The sequence below is a fragment of the Mercenaria mercenaria genome, chromosome 11 (genome assembly GCF_021730395.1).
Source record: "Mercenaria mercenaria strain notata chromosome 11, MADL_Memer_1, whole genome shotgun sequence".
NCBI lineage: Eukaryota > Metazoa > Mollusca > Bivalvia > Venerida > Veneridae > Mercenaria > Mercenaria mercenaria.
Window position 1 is genome coordinate 4,570,950 of NC_069371.1, and position 21,485 is coordinate 4,592,434.

Consider the following 21,485-nt stretch of genomic DNA (forward strand, 5'->3'; position numbering starts at 1 on the left):
CTATCAAATTCAAAAGAAAATGTGATCAAACAGTGATCCGATAAAATATTTGGTTCTGATACATTAAACTGATCAACATATCTCAAAAGGTCCTGCGAACCAATAACATAGTCAGCTAAACTACAGCCTCTATGACCAATAAAAGTATATCGCCCTAAGCCGTTATCACTACCAACACGGCCATTGAAAATTCGCAGACCAGTCTGCTTGCAAAGATCAAGTAACAAAATACCATTATTGTTTGTGTGGCCTTTATCTTGAGAATAGCGTGTTATAACAGTATCGACCACATATTCATCTGGCAATATATCCAAGTGCCTAAAATTATCGTCTGTAACATAATCTGGGCTGTCGGACGTACGAGCGTTCATGTCTCCGCAGAGTAATAGATGAAAATTATTTTCGTATTTCGAATAAAGGCTAGTTATATAATCTATCAACCTGTCGAAAATATTTGAATCAATCATAGATTGTCTGCTACTATCATCTGGAAGAACATAACATAAACACACAAATAAATCATGTTTTAAAGAAAGTTGAGAACCCTTAATTTTCACGCATAAAATATCATCGTTACTTTGAAAAACTAGTGTTTCATCCGATACATATTTATTTCTAATGTACACGATAATGCCACCGGACGGTCGTTTACTATTTTTCTTAATTTCATTTCTATTTAAAACAAAATGTTCAAAACCATTAACATGTAACTCTGAGTGTTCATCTGTCCAAGATTCTGTGAATAACACTAAGTCATGTTCATCAAAAACCCTTTTTATCTCTGGTGAAATTAATTTATTTGTTCTTTTAGAGACTAGGCCTTGCACATTCAATAGCGCAAATCGCAGCGAGACCTTCTCCTGTATGTACTAATGTCCTTGTTTTTCACCTGTATTTTCACCTGTATTATCATGGCTATTTATAGCAACATTGGAAAACCGATCTTGAGTCTGTGTTTTACTGGCGCTTCTTCTCCTGTACGGGCTGGCTGAATGTAAGCGCCTTTCCGACCTAGCAGAAACACGTGGATTTCGTGCGCGGCCTCTTTCATGTAAATCTGGATTTCCCATCTCATTATTACCTATAGTATTTACACCTGACTGGGTTGATGGGATTTTAACTACCGGTCCGTTATCTATTGTAACTGTGTCCGTACATGCTGAAATTGACTGTGAATCGAGATTTAAGTACACTGAAGTTTGCGGCTGTGCTGTCTGTGCCGTGCTATTCACTATATTTGGACAAATGTTGGCTGGCTTATGAGAAGATGAGTTTTCACCTAACAGTGTCATAAAGGAATCATTGTTCGTTGACTGTACACTAACATCAGAAACACTATTGCATGTTCCACTACCTGTTGTAGTCAAGAGCGGCACATTTAAGTGATTGGGTCCAATGAATGACATAGGGAAAGGATGGTATTCATCATTTGGGAGTGATACATTTCCATTAGTTGGATAAGGACACGAAACTTGAACATTTGTATCAAGATTTGACCTACTTATGGAAGTATCTGTTGGATAGGGGAAAGTTTGGGAGTTTGTGTTGGACTGAGAACCTTCTTGTCGCATATATATGACCTGGTCGTAACTTTGAGCAGGTAGGCCTTTTTCTTTCATGGTAATAACATATGATGGAGGTTGTGGCAGTGAGTGCAAATCCATTGGTACGTACTGGGGGCTTTTAGGCGGTTGTACTTGAGGGGAACTGCTCTTCCCTATATGTTCTATTTCTGAGAGTCTGCTATTGTTTATATATGTGTTCCATTCTGGCATCTCATCATGTATAAGTTTATGATCCATAATCAGCTTAGCAGGGTAAACAATCATTACCTTTGATCTTGGATTGTCCTGTTTATATTTTTTATACATCGGCCACAAACGCGATCTAGCTTGTTGTATTTCACGTGGCAAATCAACGTCAACTGAGAATGGAGTGCCTTTCAATCTGTTCACTCTCCCCATAATATACTCTGTATCTCCGAAATCTCTGAAATTGACTATGATCGGCCTACTTTGTATACGTTTGTTTTGATTTTTTGCCCCGAGGCGATGTGCTCTGGTGATGTAAATATCTCTGCGATCAATATCTAACCTATTTTCTAAAAAGTCACCAATGATATCAAAACAGTTTTCGCCAATATTCTCAACAAATCCACGAAATATCAAATTATTGCGTCTAGATCTAGCTTCAGTATCAATCGATTTGTATGCCAGTGTCTTTAAAAACTCAGTTTGTACATTTGTAGTGTCTATCACCTGAGCGACTTTTTCATTTATGCTCACAAAAGATTCTTGTAAGGAACAAATACCTCTACCGCAGCCAACCTGCTCAGTTCGAATGAAACGTAACTCGTCAAATATATGTACAAGTTTATCATCAGAACAACTATGAATAAAATCCTGTCTGGTAATGTCCGATGAATGATCCATTGTCATATTTGCATTTTCCCGCTCCTGCAGGATTTGAAATCTGTTGCTAGTTGGAACACTAAAAACCGCATGTATATTCTTATGATAAAACAATGACTATGTGGCATAAAAAGCTATTAAAAAATAACCTAAGGGAAGGCTTCAAATGGCTTTACAAGATCCTTAAACAGCTTTCAATTTAAGGAACATTTGTTTATTTTATGTTGCCTCCTAAGAGTGTTGTTTCCAGCTAATGGACCGATTGTACCTAATAAATTTGATAAAAGCTAAGAGCGGTTGTTTTAAACCTAAAAGAGAACTATCCAAATACCAATATCCCCCTGCTGCCTAAAACTGAACAAACATAGAATTTTGATATGTATTCACTTAGTAAGTCCCATTTAAATGTAGAGGGTTGAATCTTCAAATACGTGTATGACATGCTGTACACATGTTCAGCAGTCCGTGTTTCAACTCGGCAAAGTTTGCTTAAGTTTTGCATGTTAACCTACTAATGGAAACGGATTGAAACTTCACATATTTGTTTCCTGTGATGATCTGACATACAATGCATACTTCCCTTAACTTTATTTTGCATGTTTACAAAGTTATGCCCTTTTTCAACTTACTAATTTTTGGTTGAGAATTGATTGAAATTTCACATACTCGTTCGGTGTGACAGTTTTATGTATAATGATTTCATTTATGGCGAATTAGGTCGATATTCATTCAAAACCATTCATATGTTTCGTGCTATTAAATATTGGTTGAGAATTTTAAGATTAAGTGGAAATAAATACGTATATTTAGCATACAATATGTTAAAAAGTGATTTTGAACTTAATCCAAATAAAAGTAATTGGTGCAGTTATTTAAAAGATTTGCTATGTTCTCTTGGTTTTGCAGAGGCCTGGATTTATCAAGGTGTAGGAGATGACAAAGTATTCCTTTCGTTGGTAAAGCAACGATTAAATGATCAATTTGTTTAAAAATGGCATGAAAGAATACAAAATTCTAGCAGGGCATTATTTTATAAGACTATTTCGAGTTTTCGTTTTCAACCATACTTAGATTGTTTTAATACTAATAAGTTTTGTCAATCTTTAACTCGTTTAAGAGTATCGTCCCATAGACTGCAAATCGAAGCTGGTAGATGAAATAGACCTCAACGTACACCCATATCTGACAAAAAAAAATGTATACTACGTGGCAAATTAGAAGATGAATATTAATGTAAATCATATGTAGGATAGCTAGTCTTGAATTTTTATTTTCGACAAGGCTTGGCATCCATATTGTAACACATAATATTATGTTCTATGTATATGTACATTTGTATTTATATCATTTTATTAACTAATTGCAACAGGTGAGTAAATTTATTACAAGCTTCCTAAAGTTAAAATATGATATTAAAACATCTATCTGACATGTTAAATAATTCAAAAAAAAAATAATTTTATAATCAGCTCGAAATGCGCGGATCTCGTTAATCATGGGCAAATATCTCGAAAACAAGCTTTTTTATTTTGCCACATTATAGGTCATTATGTTTATTTACGACTGTGAGAAGTTTCATTAAAATATATATTGTAGAAAAAAATCTATTTTCGAAAATGTTATCAAATTTGTGATTTTCCCATAGACTCCCGTCATGGAAACTTGTGTTAGGCCATATCTTTTTCAAATCAGTCTAGCAAACAATTGAGCACAGACCCTGCCTTTTGTATTTCCTTAAGTGTCTACGTATATTCTGAAGTTTTGAAAATTCAGAGTTAAATCAAATTCTACATTGTGGAAATACTTTAGATCCGAACGTGCAAAACAACCTTAACATTGCTATAAAATATGTGCTGATCCGATATAAAATCCGAAGTTAAAGAAAACTTTTGTTGGCGCTATGATTAAAAATCGGAGAGACATGGATTTCTAGACTACGTGGAAGGATACATAAACAGTTTTGTCATTGTTACGTATTTAATACGCGCCAAGGTTCAGAATTTTAATAGAATTTAGATCTAAATACATGTAAAAAATATCACAAGCAAAACCTACCATTGATTTTTTTACATTTAGCGAGCACGGCAATCATTCGTTGCACACAAGAATTTCAACCTGATAAAACCGGATTAAACAAACCTTTGTGTGAAAGTTGAATGAAGTACAGGAGCTGGATAATGTTTCATCGTAATATCTACCAACATTTTTTATACCATACCAAACATGTTTAAACTGTTGAAACTATTGAACTGTGAAAATCGCAAAGAGTAGTTTCATTAATTAAAGTGAGAGAAGTTACGCTTCGTATTAGACATTTGCGAATTAAGTCTACGTGGACTGTGGAATCGATTTTTCAAGCGGACCGTCTCAACACGATTTCCGTCTCAACAAGATTTAATTAATTTGTGTGCGGTAGGAAAACATTCCTATAATGATGGTAGGGTCTGGCTTATTATGCCACCGCACAGGATAATATTTGGTTTTGTCTGTCCGTCCGTCTGTTCGTCAGAGAAATGTTTTGTTACACATATCGCAAAAAGTATTTGATCTAGCGTCATAACACTTTCCTGAAATATTCTTCAATATTATAAGCTGCGCATCGGAGACAAAGTTGAAAAGATGCGCTAGTCTGATCGCAATGCATTCGTCGTCGTCATCCGAATGAAAAAAATCTAAACTGGGTCAGCTGGGATCAAAATGTAGGTCAGCAGGTAAAACGTTGTCAAAACTGTAGAAAACTTAATATCTCTTGCGTCTCCATCCTTTTGTTGTTATTATACGCCCGAAGGGACGTATTTTGTTATACCCCCGGAGTGGGGTATGAACTCTACCATTGTATTAAGCAACAACTTGCTACCTTCAATACATTTTTGTTTATCCTCTGGACAAGAGATGTGACGGACGGACGAGCAAGGTGGCGACTGTATGCTCCCCCACTTCGGGGAGCATAAAAATTGGAATCAAGAATATCTACAAAGCTTTTCATTGATCTAAGACAAGATTACCCGATTTCAAATTTTGTCGAGAATTTGTAAACTCAAACCATTATGCCTAAGTTTCATAGTGATTTGGCTAAATGTATAACCTCTACAGTGTTAACAGTGAAATTTTGTACGGCGGATGATGACAGATGACGACGGACGACGCACACAGTGCAACTTGAGCACTCAGATGATGTAAAAAGTCGGATGTGCAACTCCTAATGTTATATAAAATTCCTATACAATTTCATGACCGTTGCGATCGTTCAATACTTTTGGCGTTATGTTTAACACAACTTTTTTCTGATGGACAGAAAAACGGAAAAGCGGGCAAATCCAAATTTATATCACATACCGCATAGTGATGATATAATAACCCATACCTTATTGTCGTTAAAGGCTGTTTTTTTTTTCTACCGCGCATAATATAATCAAATTATGTTGAGATGATCCCCTTGAAAAATCAATCGTCCTAGGTGTTCACACTCCACTTCGTCTTAATTCGCAAATGGCTATTAGAACATGACGATAGTAAAGCTTATCATAGCAGTCTCATTTTATTGTCACGGGCTGTTTCATTCCATCAGGTAAAATTACATTAGTTCACCTCATCTAGACCTGATTACTAGACTGATTCAGTACTAGTTTATAGGCTGTGACCGACTTAGTTGATAGATATGTACTTTTTAGGCCTAAAAAAATCCTTGTTTCCGGTAACATGCTTCAAAAACTAATGCCTTAAGAGCACCAGTAAGTTGATTTCTAACATCACTGGCCATGTTTAAAGCATAAAAAGTGCAACTTGAAGTTGAAAAAATATTCTCCAAGGTCATAAAAACATTTAAGGTCGGACAACCATAATATTATTAGAATGCAATTTGATATTATGTAACCTATACTTTATTTGTATGTGTAAATTATGTATTTCTACCTTATATAATACTATTAAATGTGTTTGTATAGAACAAGAGCCACTGAAATGAATATTTATATGTATATGTTCTGTTCTGTTCTATTAAAAGACCGTATATAACTCATTCTAATATGCCTGTCTCTGTTAAAACACTCACGCTAGAATGACGTCACGTTAACGTGCGGTAACGTCAAAAGTTTTTGTTGCGACCAAGAAAGCGCGCTTCTATATTTTATCTAGTGTTTGAGATTCAGGGCATATTAGAATCGAAATAATTTATAGCACAAGCGTGCTTTAACACTATTTATACGCTCGGGTGGTAAAGCGTAAAAAAATGTTTGTTTCCGGTAGCCCGACCTACCCTAAATTTTTGGCCCGACCTTAAATGCTTTTATGGCCTTGCAGAATATTTTTAGCCACCATGTGGGCTATTCAAATACTCTGCGTCCGTGGTCCGTCCGTCCGTCCGTCCGTCACTCCGTCCGTCCGTTAACAATTCCTCGTTATCGCTCCTCCTCAGAAACTACTGGGGTTTTTTGACCAAACTTTGTCAGAATGATGTATTGGTACCCTAGTTGTGTCCCCCTGAAAATCAGACTGGTTCAACAATTTTTGAGTGAGTTATGGCCCTTTGTTTATTTTTATAATTTACATACATTTATATAGGGAAAAACTTTGAAAATCTTCTTGTCAAAACCCACAGGGCCTAGGGCTTTGATATTTGGTATGTAGCATCATCTAGTGGTCCTCTACCAAGATTGTTCAAATTGTTTCCTGGGGTCAAATATGGCCCCGCCCGGGGGTCACATGTTTTATATAGACTTATATAGGGAAAAACTTTGAAAAACCTCTTTCAAAACCACAGGGACTAGGGCTTTGATATTTTGCATGTGACATCATCTAGTGGTCCTCTACTAAGATTGTTCAAATTATTCCCCTAGGGTCAAATATGGCCCCGCCCGCGGGGGTCACATGGTTCATATAGACTTATATAGGGAAAAACTTTTAGAATCTTCATGTCCATAACCTACAATATTCAAATTTGGACCACATGTATAGTTTTGAGTGGCAAGATGAACCTTGACATGAGTTGACCTTGATCTTGACCTACTTTCACATTTCTGTACCTACAGCCTTCAAATTTGGACCACATGCATAGGTTTGTGTACCGAAACAAACTTTGACCTTGACATTGACCTAGTGACCTACTTTCACATTTTTGAAGGTACAGGCTTCAAATTTGGACCACATACACAGTTTTGTGTTCCGAAATGAAATTTGACCTTGATTTTGACCTAGTGACCTACTTTCACATTTCTCAAGCTACAGCCTCTAAATTTGAAGTACATTTGACCTTGATTTCGACCTTGAACTAGTCTCGAAATTTGGGACATTCAAAAATGGCTCAATGGTGGGCGCCAAGATCACTCTGTGATCTCTTGTTTCAACTTCAAGTTGCAAAACTGCACTTTTTATGCTTTAAACATGGCCAGTGATGTTAGAAATCAACTTACAAAGTTTTTATTGCGACAAAGAAAGAGCGCTTCTATATTTTATCTACTGTTTTAGATTAAGGGCATATTAGAATCGAAATAATTTATAGTAAAACCGTGTTTTAACACTATTTATACACTCGGGCGGTAATACGTCGTACAAATAATTTCACTCGGGCTGTGCCCTCGTGATATTATCACGCCCGACGTATAACCGCCCATCGTGCATAAATAGTGATAAAGCACTCTTTTGCTATAAATTATTTCTTAAATAAACGAAAGTTTACCAAGTTTAAGCAAACATTAAGTGGTATAAAATTTGGATTCATTTTTCCCGGTTTTAATGTTTTATAATATGTTTTTCATGAGGAAGAATTGATGATAAAATGAACTTTTTATAGTCAAAAGTAACAAATATAATATTAGCAATAAAATATCATATTTTCATTGCGTACCCAAAATTCTACGTAATCTTATTTCGGAAGAATATACTTTTTAACGAATAAATTGTATGAAATTTGAAATACAAGGCTTTCGCTGAGCAGCTTATTTTTACTTAAGATAGTAGTATTCTTTATAATAAAATTTATTGCAATTTTTCATATTTCTTGCATATTTACATTGATTAAAACAAGTGCCGTATGTTTTAAAATGCCATTTATTACCTATAAAAAACTCGAGGGCAGTTGTTAATTTTGATTTTCAAAGAATATTGAGCGTGATATGACAAAATCAGTGTTTGCAATTATATAATATTTTATGTAATTATTGAATATACCATAGATATAGATTGTTCCAGAAACTCGTACAACTTTTCCTTTTTCCTAAGTTTTCTTGTAATAAAATGTTTCGAAAAAAAAAACCGTACTAGTATTACGGCATAGAAACGGATTATTCAAATGACGTCATCGTAAAAAAAACCCACAGAAATTCCCGCGTATTTCATGTAACTACCAGTAATTGATACGCTTATAGCATTATCAAGATGTTAACAAAAGAGTGTATCTTGTTCATGCCAAGGCAATGTTCTGAAGAAGTAGTACTTGATTTGTAACATTATAAGAGATTTATGTCAGTTTAAGTCTTAAAGATACAAAATGGAATTTTATGTTCCGTTTGAACGTTTTAGCTCACCTGAACTTTGTTCAGGGTGATCTATTAGTATAGATGGATGGTCCGGCGTTCGGCCTTAACATCTTTACTTTAACATATCATCCTTAGAAACTATTGGTCAGAATTCCACCAAACATAGTAAGTAGCATCCTGGCTTGGATATCTATCAATTTTTTGTTTCAAATGGTTCACATCTTCTCATGAATTGCTTGATGGTTCTTCATCAAATCTGGTATAAAGGATCATTAAGATCCTTTCTCAAATTTGTTCGATTGGGTCATTTGGCCCCTTTTAGGGGCCACTAGAGCTAAAAATAGAAATGCCTTTAAAAGACGTCTTCTCATGAACAGCTTGATCGATCTTCCTCAGTCTTGACCTGTAGCATCATTATCAGGTCCTCTCCAAATTTCATTCAAACGGGGGTTGTTAGCCCCATGAAAGGGCCAATAAAAGAAATTAGAAATACCATTAAATGACTTCTTTTCGTGAACAGCTAAGTGGGTTTTCATCAAACTTGGTCTGTCGGATCATTATAAAGTCCTCTCTCACATTTATTCAAATGGAGACAGTTGACCCCTTTTAGGGGCCGCTAGGGCTAAAAAGAAAAATACTTTTTAACGATTTGAAGCAACATTATAAGGGCCTTCAACAAATTTATTCATATTGGAGAGACTTTGCCCATTTTAGGGGCTGCTTGAGTTAAAAACAGAAATACTTTTAAATACCTTCTTCTCATGAATTCCTTGACGGGTCTTCATCAAACCTAGTCTGGAGCATCATTATATTGTCCTTTACCATGTTTGTTCAATTGGAGGTATTTGGGCCCTTTTAGGGGGCCATTAGAGCTTAAAATGGAAATACCTTTAAAGTACTTCTCCTTGTGAACCGTTTGATGGATCTTCAACTGGTCTGTAACATCATTATCAAGTCTTATGCCAAATTTGTTCAAATTGGGACATTTTGGCCCTTTTAGGGGCCACTAGAGTTAAAATTAAAATAATTTTATTAAAATGATTGTTTGATGATTATGCGTTTTTTTTGGTGTGTGACAGCAAAATATAGAACAAAAAACTTTAAATAACTTTTGTTTTAATGAACAGCTGAAAGAATTTATACCATACCCAGTTAAGAGCAAAGTCAGATGGTTAATGTTTTCTTCAGGTGAGCGACTTAGGCCCATTTGAGCTTCTTGTTTAAATAAATTCTAGCATTGAGGTAAAATACAAAATGCATTCCATAAATGTTAGGGAAATTTATTTGATAATGATATGGAAAGAACATATTTGATGCGGCCATTTTAAAATCAATATGGCCGCCAAGATAATGATGATAAAAGTGTTACCAGTGGAATTTGGGAGACTGGATGTTTAAACTTTCAAAAAAAAATGGGAGACTGGATGTTTAAACTTTCAAAAAAAAAAAAAATAAATAAATAAATTTGGGAGACTGGATGTTTAAACTTTCAAAAAAAAAAAAAAAAATAAATAAATGTGGGAGACTGGATGTTTAAACTTTCAAAAAAAAAAAAAAAAAATTTGGGAGACTGGATGTTTAAACTTTCAGAAAAAAAAAAAAAAAAAACAAAAAAAAAGAACATATTTTCATAACTCGCCAAAGACTTAAAATTACCAGTGATAAAATATAGCAATGTAAATGTAACGTGTTTTTACTTCCGTAAGTGTATAACACAATAGCTTCAAGTGGTTTGTCGTAAGACTTATACATCATAACTTGTCTGTTGAATGAATTGTTGAAGATGTTGGAATTGTTATACGAATCATTTGTTTATTGTGCTATGAATTAAATGTTCACTGTTGCCATGTATATATAGCGTACTATGTACCACATGGGTCTATGACCTTCTGGTTTAATGAAAATAAAAACTTTGAAAACTTTGAAAACTTTTTCTGTTGAATTGATACGGAAATTATTTACATAATAATATGCAAGGTCAGCTTTTAACGAGAATTTTCGAGAATACTCTCCCTGAATTATTGACTGTGTTAAAGCAATTCCCTTCAAATTGGATTGTCTCCCTTACATTAGCTTTAGTCGTGTTATTCATGGCACAAATCAATAATTCTTTGTCATAGATTTTGCATTGCTCTTAATATATTGCTTTGGGCAATACATGGAAATAAATCTCGCATATTACTCCATAGAAAGCAACAAAACATGAAGGTTTTGATATAAATCGTGTTGTTTTATAGGTTCATCTTGTAAAGATATAAAACATTTCTGTAAAAAAGCATTATGTTAGCTTACGATATTACGGAATTCGTGTTGTCATGTAACAGAAAATGAAAACATTTAAATAAATGTCTTTTCTTTTCTTTTGAGACTTTGAATTTCGCCAGAAAATGACGGCTGAACATTGAAATCCGAGGATTATTTTATAAATGAGCTTTCCCACAAAAACACGTATTAATATTTTTCCTCGAGAAAAACGAGACTTGTGTGAAGATAGGTATTCCCATCGTACTGTCGCGCTTCGCCATCGTACCGTCGTACCTTCGCGCTTCGCGTTCACAGGAAGCAAGCGTTGGCTCTAACGGAACACCGTATCTAATAGAAAAATAAGGTTCACAATTACGTATCTTATATGTATATCCATATATTTTATGGCTTTTTTATGCATGAACAGTTTCTTGATAATTATTTCTACTGAGAAAGTAGTCATGCATTATTAGAACATTAAAGGCAGATATACATTTAACATTTGGCTTTGCTGAATTTAATATCGGAATATTTGGATCTTCATGCCAGACTCGGTATCTACATTTAGAAAAGTAACGTTCACAAGTATGCATTTAACTTTATATCCATATGTTTTTCCCATACAATGTTATTTATACGTCATCAAATGGAAACTGTCGTTATCCTTTTTTAAAGCTAGTTTTCATCTAAATTTATTTTGATTCTAACTCGAAAGAATGTTATGTTTTACACGCTAAAAATTTTATTTTTTTTATTTTTGTGGTTTTTGAAAGAAGCTGAGAGACCACTCGGCATCGTACAACTGGCATTTACCAGACAAATATATACTGGAATGCTGTCAAGTACTAAGACCTGTATCATATATTTCTTGTTTTAGGGGAATAATTGATTTACTCGCGACAGACATTAAATTAATTATTGAAGGTAGCGCAAAGGTTCTTGGGAGAATTAAAGTCAGTCTCCTTTACCAATAAATCGATAATACCTTAGAGCGAGATAGTGGTTTTAGTTTATACTAATTTATTCTTAGTCTGTTACACTGATCTGTATTATAGAATACAGATTAATATGTAGTATTTAACGCGTGGAAGAGTCTAATTTATTCTAGGCAGGTAACTAATGGAAGGTACGGCGTCTGTTCTGATGACATTCCTCTTTCAATAACTTTATGAATATGCGTCTGTGTACTTCGTTGCTGTATTGATCTGATGTTGCTCTGGATATATTTCCAATGGAATAAAGGTAACTGATACAGCATATTTGCCATGATACGATGGAATCATTAGCTCACATGTCACAAAGTGACAAGGTGAGCTTTTGTGATCATGCAGCGTCCGTTGTCCGTGCGTCCGTCCGTCTGTCCGTGCCCGCGAAATGATGGTTAAGTGACTGCATAACGGTACTTTCTCTTTGATGTCATTCATTCCGTTCTGTTTATGTGACCTTTTTCTTTTTATGTGACTGTTAGAACAATAGAGAGAACAATGGGGGTGTCACATAAATACCGTTTCGTTAGAACGTGCGTCCGTGCGTCCGTCCGTCCGTCAGTAAACTTTTGCTTGTGACCACCCTAGAGGTCACATTTTTCATGGGATCTTTATGAAAGTTGGTCAGAATGTTCATCTTGATGATATCTAGGTCAAGTTTGAAACTGGGTCACATGCGGTCCAAAACTAGGTCAGTAGGTCTAAAAATAGAAAAACCTTGTGACCTCTCTAGAGGCCATATTTTTCAATGGATCTTCATGAAAATTAGTCATAATGTTCACCTTAATGATATCTAGGGCAAATCCGAAACTGGGACACGTGCCGACAAAAACTAGGTCAGTAGGTCAAATAATAATAAAAACCTTGTGACCTCTCTAGAGGCCATATTTTTCAGGGATCTGTATGAAAGTTGGTCTGAATGTTCATCTTGATGATATCTAGATCATATTCAAAACTGGATCAACTGCGATTAAAAACTAGGTCAGTAGGTCTAAAAGTAGAAAAACCTTGTGACCTCTCTAGAGGCCACATTTTTTAATTGATCTTCATGAAAATTGGTCAGAATGTTCATCTTGATTATATCTAGATCAAGTTTGAAACTGGGTTACATGCCATCAAAAACTAGGTCAGTAGGTCAAATAATAAAAAAACCTTGTGACCTCTCTAGAGGCCATATTTTTTAATGGATCTTCATGAAAATTGGTCAGAATGTTCACCTTGATGATATCTAGGTAAAGTTTGAAACTGGGTCACGGGCGGTCAAAAACTAGGTCAGTAAGTATAAAAATAGAAAAACCTTGTGACCTCTCTTAGAGGCCATATTTTTCAGGGATCTGTATGAAAGTTGGTCTGAATGTTTATCTTGATGATGTCTAGGTCAAGTTCGAAACCGGGTCAACTGCAGTCAAAAACTAGGTAAGTAGGTCTAAAAATAGAAAAACCTTGTGACCTCTCTAGAGGCCATATTTTGTAATGGATCTTCATGAAAATTGGTCAGAATGTTCATCTTGATGATATCTAGGTAAAATTCGAAACTGGGTCATGGGCGGTCAAAAACTAGGTCAGTAAGTATAAAAATAGAAAAACCTTGTGACCTCTCTTAGAGGCCATATTTTTCATGAGATCTTCATGAAAATTGGTGAGAATGTTCATCTTGATGATATCTAGGTCATGTTCAAAACTGGGTCTTTTGCCTTCAAAAACTAGGTCATTAGGTCAAATAACAGAAAAAACTTGTGACCTCTCTAGAGGCCATATTTTTCAATGGACCTTCATGAAAATTGGTCAGAATTTTTATCTTGATGATATCTAGGTCAGATTCAAAACTGGGTCACATGAGCTCAAAAACTAGGTCATTATGTCAAATAATAGATAAAACGACGTCATACTCAGTTAAAAACTGGGTTATGTGGGGACAGGTGAGCGATTCAGGACCATTATGGTCCTCTTGTTTTTATATCTAGTCGTTTGAGGTATTATGGATAGAATTTCAGGTGCTTGAGGTAACAAGATACTGTGATGGCTGATTTATGCCCCTGGGCAGCATCCTAGGTCACTAGTTCCCTGGTCTTTCGTGGCGGTAGTTTTCGCACAGATATGTGAAAATATATATTTGTTAAGGTATTGTTCGGCAAAATAATTATTGCCCTTTTTCAGTCAACACTTAGTTCACTCTTATATTTTCCCATATATAGTCCTCAGGGTCAGTGCTTTGTTGTGAACAGATGCACATCAATGAATTTTATAGGTAGATAAAATAATGTATGTCATTGTTGTACATTTGGGCGAATTGGTCCCATTCTGAATTATGTTAATTTATGTACTACGGTAAAAGCCAACCAGGGAGTTGCTTTTATCACGTGATACCGTTGTACCAATCGGGAAACGGCATCTTCCTTCTTCGTAAACATTCCAGAGTGAAAAGCACGCTTCTTTCTTTTAATTTTATTTTGGCTAATTTCTGGTTTTATCTTTCCACCACCTCCCATTCCACCTCCTCTTTCAAGTGACAATTTTCTAACTCTCAAAGATTTCTCTTATGTAAATTCATCTACTTTTCTTGATATGCTTTCGGCGGTTTTATCCGCCCTAATATGTGAATATATATATTTGTTATGGTATTGGGCTGTAACTTTGCCCAGATATGACAACATATCTGTTTGTTAAGGGGCCGGGCCATTCCCATTCACGCAAAAATCCGCGTAATTCACGCATAAAAAGTCACTTGCACGCAAGTTTTAAAATTCCACGGGTACAATGCACGCGTAATAAATGTGACAGAAAATACATTGTTCGTCGATAAAGAGCCGAAATTCAAGTAACCAGACATTATTTTTGATCCGTACACGCAAATTACCGCAATACACACTGTTGACAATTTGCTACATGTCAAGACGAGTTGAATTTACATGCCGATGGCATAATTTAAGCTCCGCCTACTCCAGGTACTTGTGAGATTTTCGCGAGACTGTGACAGCGAATCAAATAATTTGTAAAACTAGACGTGATAGTATTCAGCCAATCAACGACGCAGTTACATCTTTGACACTTTCCGACAATTGTCAACATGTGCGAGTGCTAAAACAACGATTTTGGACGTTTTTAGCTCACCTGTCACGAAGTGACAAGGTGAGCTTTTGTGATCGCGCAGCGTCCGTCGTCCGTCCGTGCGTGCGTGCGTGCGTGCGTAAACTTTTCCTTGTGACATCTCTAGAGGTCACATTTTTCAGGGATTTTTATGAAAATGGGTCAGAATGTTCATCTTGGTAAATTCTAGGTCAAGTTCGAAACTGGGTCACGTGCCTTCAAAAACTAGGTCAGTAGGTCTAAAAATAGAAAAACCTTGTGACCTCTCTAGAGGCCATAATTTTCAATGGATCTTCATAAAAATTGGTCAGAATGTTTACCTTGATGATATCTAGGTCAAGTTCGAAACTGGGTCACGTGCCTTCAAAAACTAGGTCAGTAGGTCTAAAAATAGAAAAACCTTGTGACCTCTCTAGAGGCCATATATTTCACAAGATCTTCATGAAAATTGGTTAGAACGTTCACCTTAATGATATCTAGGACAAGTTCGAAACTGGGTCACGTGCCATCAAAAACTAGGTCAGTAGGTCTAAAAATAGAAAAACCTTGTGACCTTTCTAGAGGCCATATATTTCAAAAGATCTTCATGAAAATTGGTCAGAATGTTCACCTTGATGATATCTAGGTCAAGTTCGAAACTGGGTCACGTGTCATCAAAAACTAGGTCAGTAGGTCAAATAATAGAAAAACCTTGTGACCTCTCTAAAGGCCATATTTTTCATGGGATCTGTATGAAAATTGGTCTGAATGTTCATCTTGATGATATCTAGGCCAAGTTCGAAACTGGGTCACGTGCTGTCAAAAACTAGGTAAGTAGGTCTAAAAATAGAAAACCTTGTGACCTCTCTAGAGGCCATATATTTCATGAAATCTTCATGAAAATTGGTCAGAATGTTCACCTTGATGATATCTAGGTCAGTTTCGAAAGTGGGTCATGTGCCGTCAAAAACTAGGTCAGTAGGTCAAATAATAGAAAAACCTTGTGACCTCTCTAGAGGCCATATTTTCCATGGGATCTGTATGAAAATTGGTCTGAATGTTCATCTTGATGATATCTAGGTCAAGTTTGAAACTGGGTCACGTGCCGTCAAAAACTAGGTCAGTAGGTCAAATAATAGAAAAACCTTGTGACCTCTCTAAAGGCCATATTTTTCAATGGATCTTCATGAAAGTTGGTCTGAATGTTCATCTTGGTGATATCTAGGTCACGTTTGAAACAGGGTCATGTGCGGTCAAAAACTAGGTCAGTAGGTCTAAAAATAGAAAAACCTTTTGACCTCTCTAGAGGCCATACTTGTGAATGGATCTCCATAAAAATTGGTCAGAATGTTCATCTTGATAATATCTAGGTCAGTTTCGAAAGTGGGTCACGTGCCATCAAAAAGTAGGTCAATAGGTCAAATAATGAAAAAACATTGTGACCTCTCTAGAGGCCATATTTTTCATGGGATCTGTATGAAAGTTGGTCTGAATGTTTATCTTGATGATATCTAGTCTAGTTTGAAACTGGGTCAACTGCGATTAAAAACTAGGTCAGTAGGTCTTGAAATAGAAAAACCTTGTGACCTCTCTAGAAGCCATACCTTTGAATGGATCTTCATGAAAATTGGTCAGAATGTTCACCTTGATGATATCTAGGTCAAGTTTGAAACTTGGTCACGTGCCTTAAAAAACTAGGTCAATAGGTCAAATAATAGAAAAACCTTGTGACCTCTCTAGAGACCATTTTTTTCAATGGATCTTCATGAAAATTGGTCAGAATTTTTATCTTGATAATATCTAGGTCAAGTTCAAAACTGGGTCACATGAGCTCAAAAACTAGGTCACTATGTCAAATAATAGAAAAAACGACGTCATACTCAAAACTGGATCATGTGGGAAGAGGTGAGCGATTCAGGACCATCATGGTCCTCTTGTTTCAACAAGTTGTTGAATAATTACGCGGTCAGCTGGCATCCACTACACAATTATTTGGTCTCCATTGTAAAAGAAAGACTCGTAAGCTGCTTGTTTATTAATATTTACAAAATGACCGGTTGCGGACTGACTTTCATCGGGCAGTTTTTCATTTTTATTCGAGTCCGATACTGCTCATGCTAAATAAGTATTACCCGCCGAGTTTTTATTTTATAACATTTTTTTTGTTGCTATAATGTTGCAGCAAGATATAGCAGCAAAAAAATGTTATAAAAACTCGGCGGGTGATACTTATCAGCGTCTGCTTGAATTTTTGAAAACGGGTTTTTTTTTCAGAGTTATGGAATAAAGAAAAACTCTTTGCATGGAAAATGATGTATCTAAGAAAATGAATGGTAACATCAATAGTTTTTATCCATATTGAAACAAGAAAATTATAGCCATCTTTTCAAATTGCTGTGGCGGGGGAGGGGGGGGGGTGCGTATACTGAGTTAGAAATGATGTTCATAAATTTCTATTTTTCAACTAGAAGTCTCTCCACTTTTCTATATGGAGAAGTGACATTTAGCTGTGTCCCTGTGGTGCATATGTAAAACAAACCACTGTCATTAACACAGGCTGAATAAAAGTGTCACTTCCCATATACTTCTTTATAATTTTGTTTCAGTTGGAACATTTTTTTCAATTTGTATGGTTTGTACCCAACTTTTTTATCATGTACCCACATTTTCTAAAGTATGTGGGTACATGCACCCACTTTTCAAAAAGTCAGTGGGAATGCGCCCTTAAAGGGCGGTATTTTTCGCCCAGATATGTGAAAATATATATTTGTTAAGGTATTGTTCTGCGGTATTTTTCGCCCAGATATGTGAAAAAAATATATATTTTGTTAAGGTATTGTTCGGCAAAATAAATATTGCCCTTTTTCAGTCAACACTTAGTTCACTCTTGTATTTTCCCATACATAGTCCTCAGGGTCAGTTCTTCGTTGTGAACAGATGCACATAAATGCCCTTTCGTTATTTCGTTCTGTCGACAGAACGACAAACGTCGTTATGGCGGCTCGCCGAACGTCGCCCCGCAGAATGTCGCCCTACCGAATGTCATCCGCCAAACGTCGCCATGCCGAATGTTGCCCCTCGAAACGTAACCCCGCCGATTAATAGTTAATATCGACTAATTCAACGGTTATAATGCCATAGCAACAAAGACTAAGTAAGTAAGTTAGTAAGTAAATAGTTTATTATTGTGACATGTGTATATCGTATATATATATAGTAATATACATGTACATAAAATAATTACACCCGGCCCAACGGGCCTATAAGTCACCAAAATTGCACAGTTTTCATTAAAACGATTTACAAAAAAAAGGAATTATTGATACAGAAAAAAGTAATGCTATTAGCAAAAGATATAAACATGTGTCAAATAATGAATTAAATTAAGTTTAGTCACCAATCCCCTGTAAAAGGCTTTTGTGTACTGAAAATAAATGTCAAAACACAGATATTAGAGAAAAAGTCAACAGACTATTTACCCAGTTATCGCCCTTTGATATAATATATTGATAATATACCTATAAACATTCAAAGTTTGGTAAACACTGGATAAGAGCTGCTGAAGTCATTAAGTGCACACTGTAAATATTCGCAATTTCAAGTAATACAAGGACCGTTACTCGAGAGTGGCTGGGAGTATCAAACTGGTTATCAAACTTGTCCGAGATATTATGCCCATAAACATTTTGACTTAGAGTGGTGAACACTGGATAAGAACTTGGCGAGCGGACAATGTAGATTTTTGCAAGTTTTAGTTATTCAAGGTCTATAACTCAAGAGCCTCTAAGGCAATCTAGCTGGTTATCGAACTTGGCCAAATTATGTACTGGCCATGAAGTTTTGTTAAATTTCAACCAGTGCTTGCTGACGAATACTCCGGACAAGAATTGTTCTATAGTATACTGACAGTGATACTACAATTGAATTATAAAAGAGCAATAACTTGGTGAATAATCATCCGACCGGAACACGAAGACAATATGCGCTATCTCCTATTGATAGTGAATAATCCTATAAAGTGTCACTAAATTCCAACCAGTGGTTGCTGAGAAATACTCCGGACAAGAATTGCGGGACGGACGGACAACCGGTCGGGCGGACGGACGAAGCGGCGACTATAATTATGCTTCTCGTTCGGAGAGCATAAAAATTCTACTGATTTGGAAATATTCATTTATGTTGGAAAATTCCTCGCTGCTCATGTTAATGGTGTAATACCGAGTTGCGTTTCAAGTCGCGGCATGACCAGATGACGGACGGTAGAACATTTTAAACATCATATGCTTCCCCGGTCTTCGATGCCGGGAAAACAGATATTCTAATTGGTAAACGACAAATTTAAGCTGTAATATAAATATGAAAAGTCCATATCTCTACAATATATCGGCACATCCAGTAATTCAGATCGTGAGCTGTCAATTCATTTGACAGTGGTGGAACTTTAGCACTTTGTCATTTTGCCACTTCACCCAGGTATCCTAGGCTACACTTCCCCATACGGTGTTTGTTTCTCATTGTTCTGCTCCGTAACTGTCAACTGTCAATTGCCGCTTAGTCTGGTCGCTTGCAGATATGTCGCTCTTGGAAATATTATGATGTTTTGACTAAATATCAGATCGGTTTCAATATCAAATACATTCTCTTTTGTCCAACCACCGAGATCAGTTTGACTTAAAATAAAGTCACCCTCTTCGTAAAAAAATGTGTTGTTTACCATTCTAAAGACGCGCCACAAAATAACTGCATTCTTTTATGTTTCTGTGATGGTAATGTTTCATGATTTGCCTGATAATAATGAGAAATACAAGTATCTTGTTACAAATTGACAGTAACGTATATAATGAGAAATACAAGTATCTTGTTACAAATTGACAGTAACGTATATAATGAGAAATACAAGTAACTTGTTACAAATTGACAGTAACGTATAAAATGAGAAATACAAGTATCTTGTTACAAATTGACAGTAACGTATATAATGAGAAATACAAGTAACTTGTTACAAATTGACAGTAACGTATATAATGGGAAATAAAAGTATCTTGTTACAAATTGACAGTAACGTATATAAGACCAAGACGATGTGTTTACTGTTAAAATGTATTTTTAAATTACTGTAGCAGTATGCACAGTAACATGTATCTATGTTAGTTTATTCAATGTCTTTAAAACTATTTTTAAAATAGATTGACTGAATAACTTTGTAGATAAAGTTGTGAAAAAAACATTAATTCATGGAGGGCCTAAATTATCCACCATAGCTGTATATTAGGTGTAAAAAAATTGTTTGTTTCCGGTATCCCGACCTACCCTAAATTTTTGCCCGACCCTAAATGTTTTTATGGCCTTGGAGAACTTTTTTTTCAACTTTTTAACAAAAAATTGCAAAACTGCACTTTTTATGCTTTAAACATACTTAGTGATGTTAAAAATCAACTTACTGATGCTCTAAAGGCATAACCCCCTTCCCCTTGTTTGTATTCATTTTTTGACACAAAAATATTTTCTGAAAAGTCTCCCTTAATAAAAAAAAATTCAAAAAAAAAAAAAATTCCGACCTACCTACCCTAATTTTTTGGAGCTTGTTACCGGAAACAAAGAATTTTTTTAGGCCTTATCAGAATAGTTTTCACGAAGTTCATGTAGGAGGAAAAAGGTCACTAGCTTAAGACCATTAAGACAATAAATGGTATGCATACATGTGCATGTGTCCAGCCACGAAGCGATATACCCGATATTTTCGAGAGGGAAGGCCAAGCAAAACTTATTTTTGTGTGTACTTACACAATTTGTATAATCTTACATAATAATCTGTTCATGTAATTCTGTACCGTAGTCTTTTAACTGAAAACTTAACAGGCATTAAACGATCAGTTCGGTTGACCGAAAAACAAATACTTCCTCCTAGTTCCTCCGCTACGCCTCAGAACGATTTTGTTTGTTTTTTTTCGCTCAACCAAACTGAACGCTGTAAACCGACACTTTTGTATAGTTAAACTTGTACGGTATTCATTACATAGTTATTGAACATTTTACATGAATGAAAAGAACAGAACGGTATTTCATGGATTTTATAGTGTCTAATAGTTATTATTAGGATTACATGTAGTGATGAATTAAAAAAAAATAGTTTAGTCAAAGGTAAGCGCGTTTCTTTATCTGTTAAACATTTTAGAACAGTTTATTAGAATTCTAAATATTATTAGAGACGCACTACAAAATAACTGTATTCTTTTTTATTTCAATGATGGTATAGTAGACGCAACTTGACCGCGATGGTTGACCTTAGGCTGATTATTCATATC

General features: G+C 35.5%; 1 protein-coding gene across 5 annotated transcripts in view; it reads left to right on the forward strand.

Moving 5' to 3' along the window:
* Positions 1 to 21,485, forward strand: part of LOC123531552 (uncharacterized) — a 61,568-nt gene that overhangs the window by 31,079 nt on the left and 9,004 nt on the right. The window contains exon 1 of one of the 5 annotated variants that reach the window (XM_053518419.1): positions 12,277 to 12,370. The exons of 2 other annotated variants lie outside the window; for them this stretch is intronic. The gene's annotated coding sequence lies outside the window, so the exon portion shown is untranslated. Of the gene's footprint in view, positions 1 to 12,276; positions 12,371 to 18,168; positions 18,335 to 20,993; positions 21,322 to 21,485 lie in introns of those variants that run through there. 2 more of the 5 variants (XM_053518418.1, XM_045312612.2) reach the window with 2 other exon arrangements.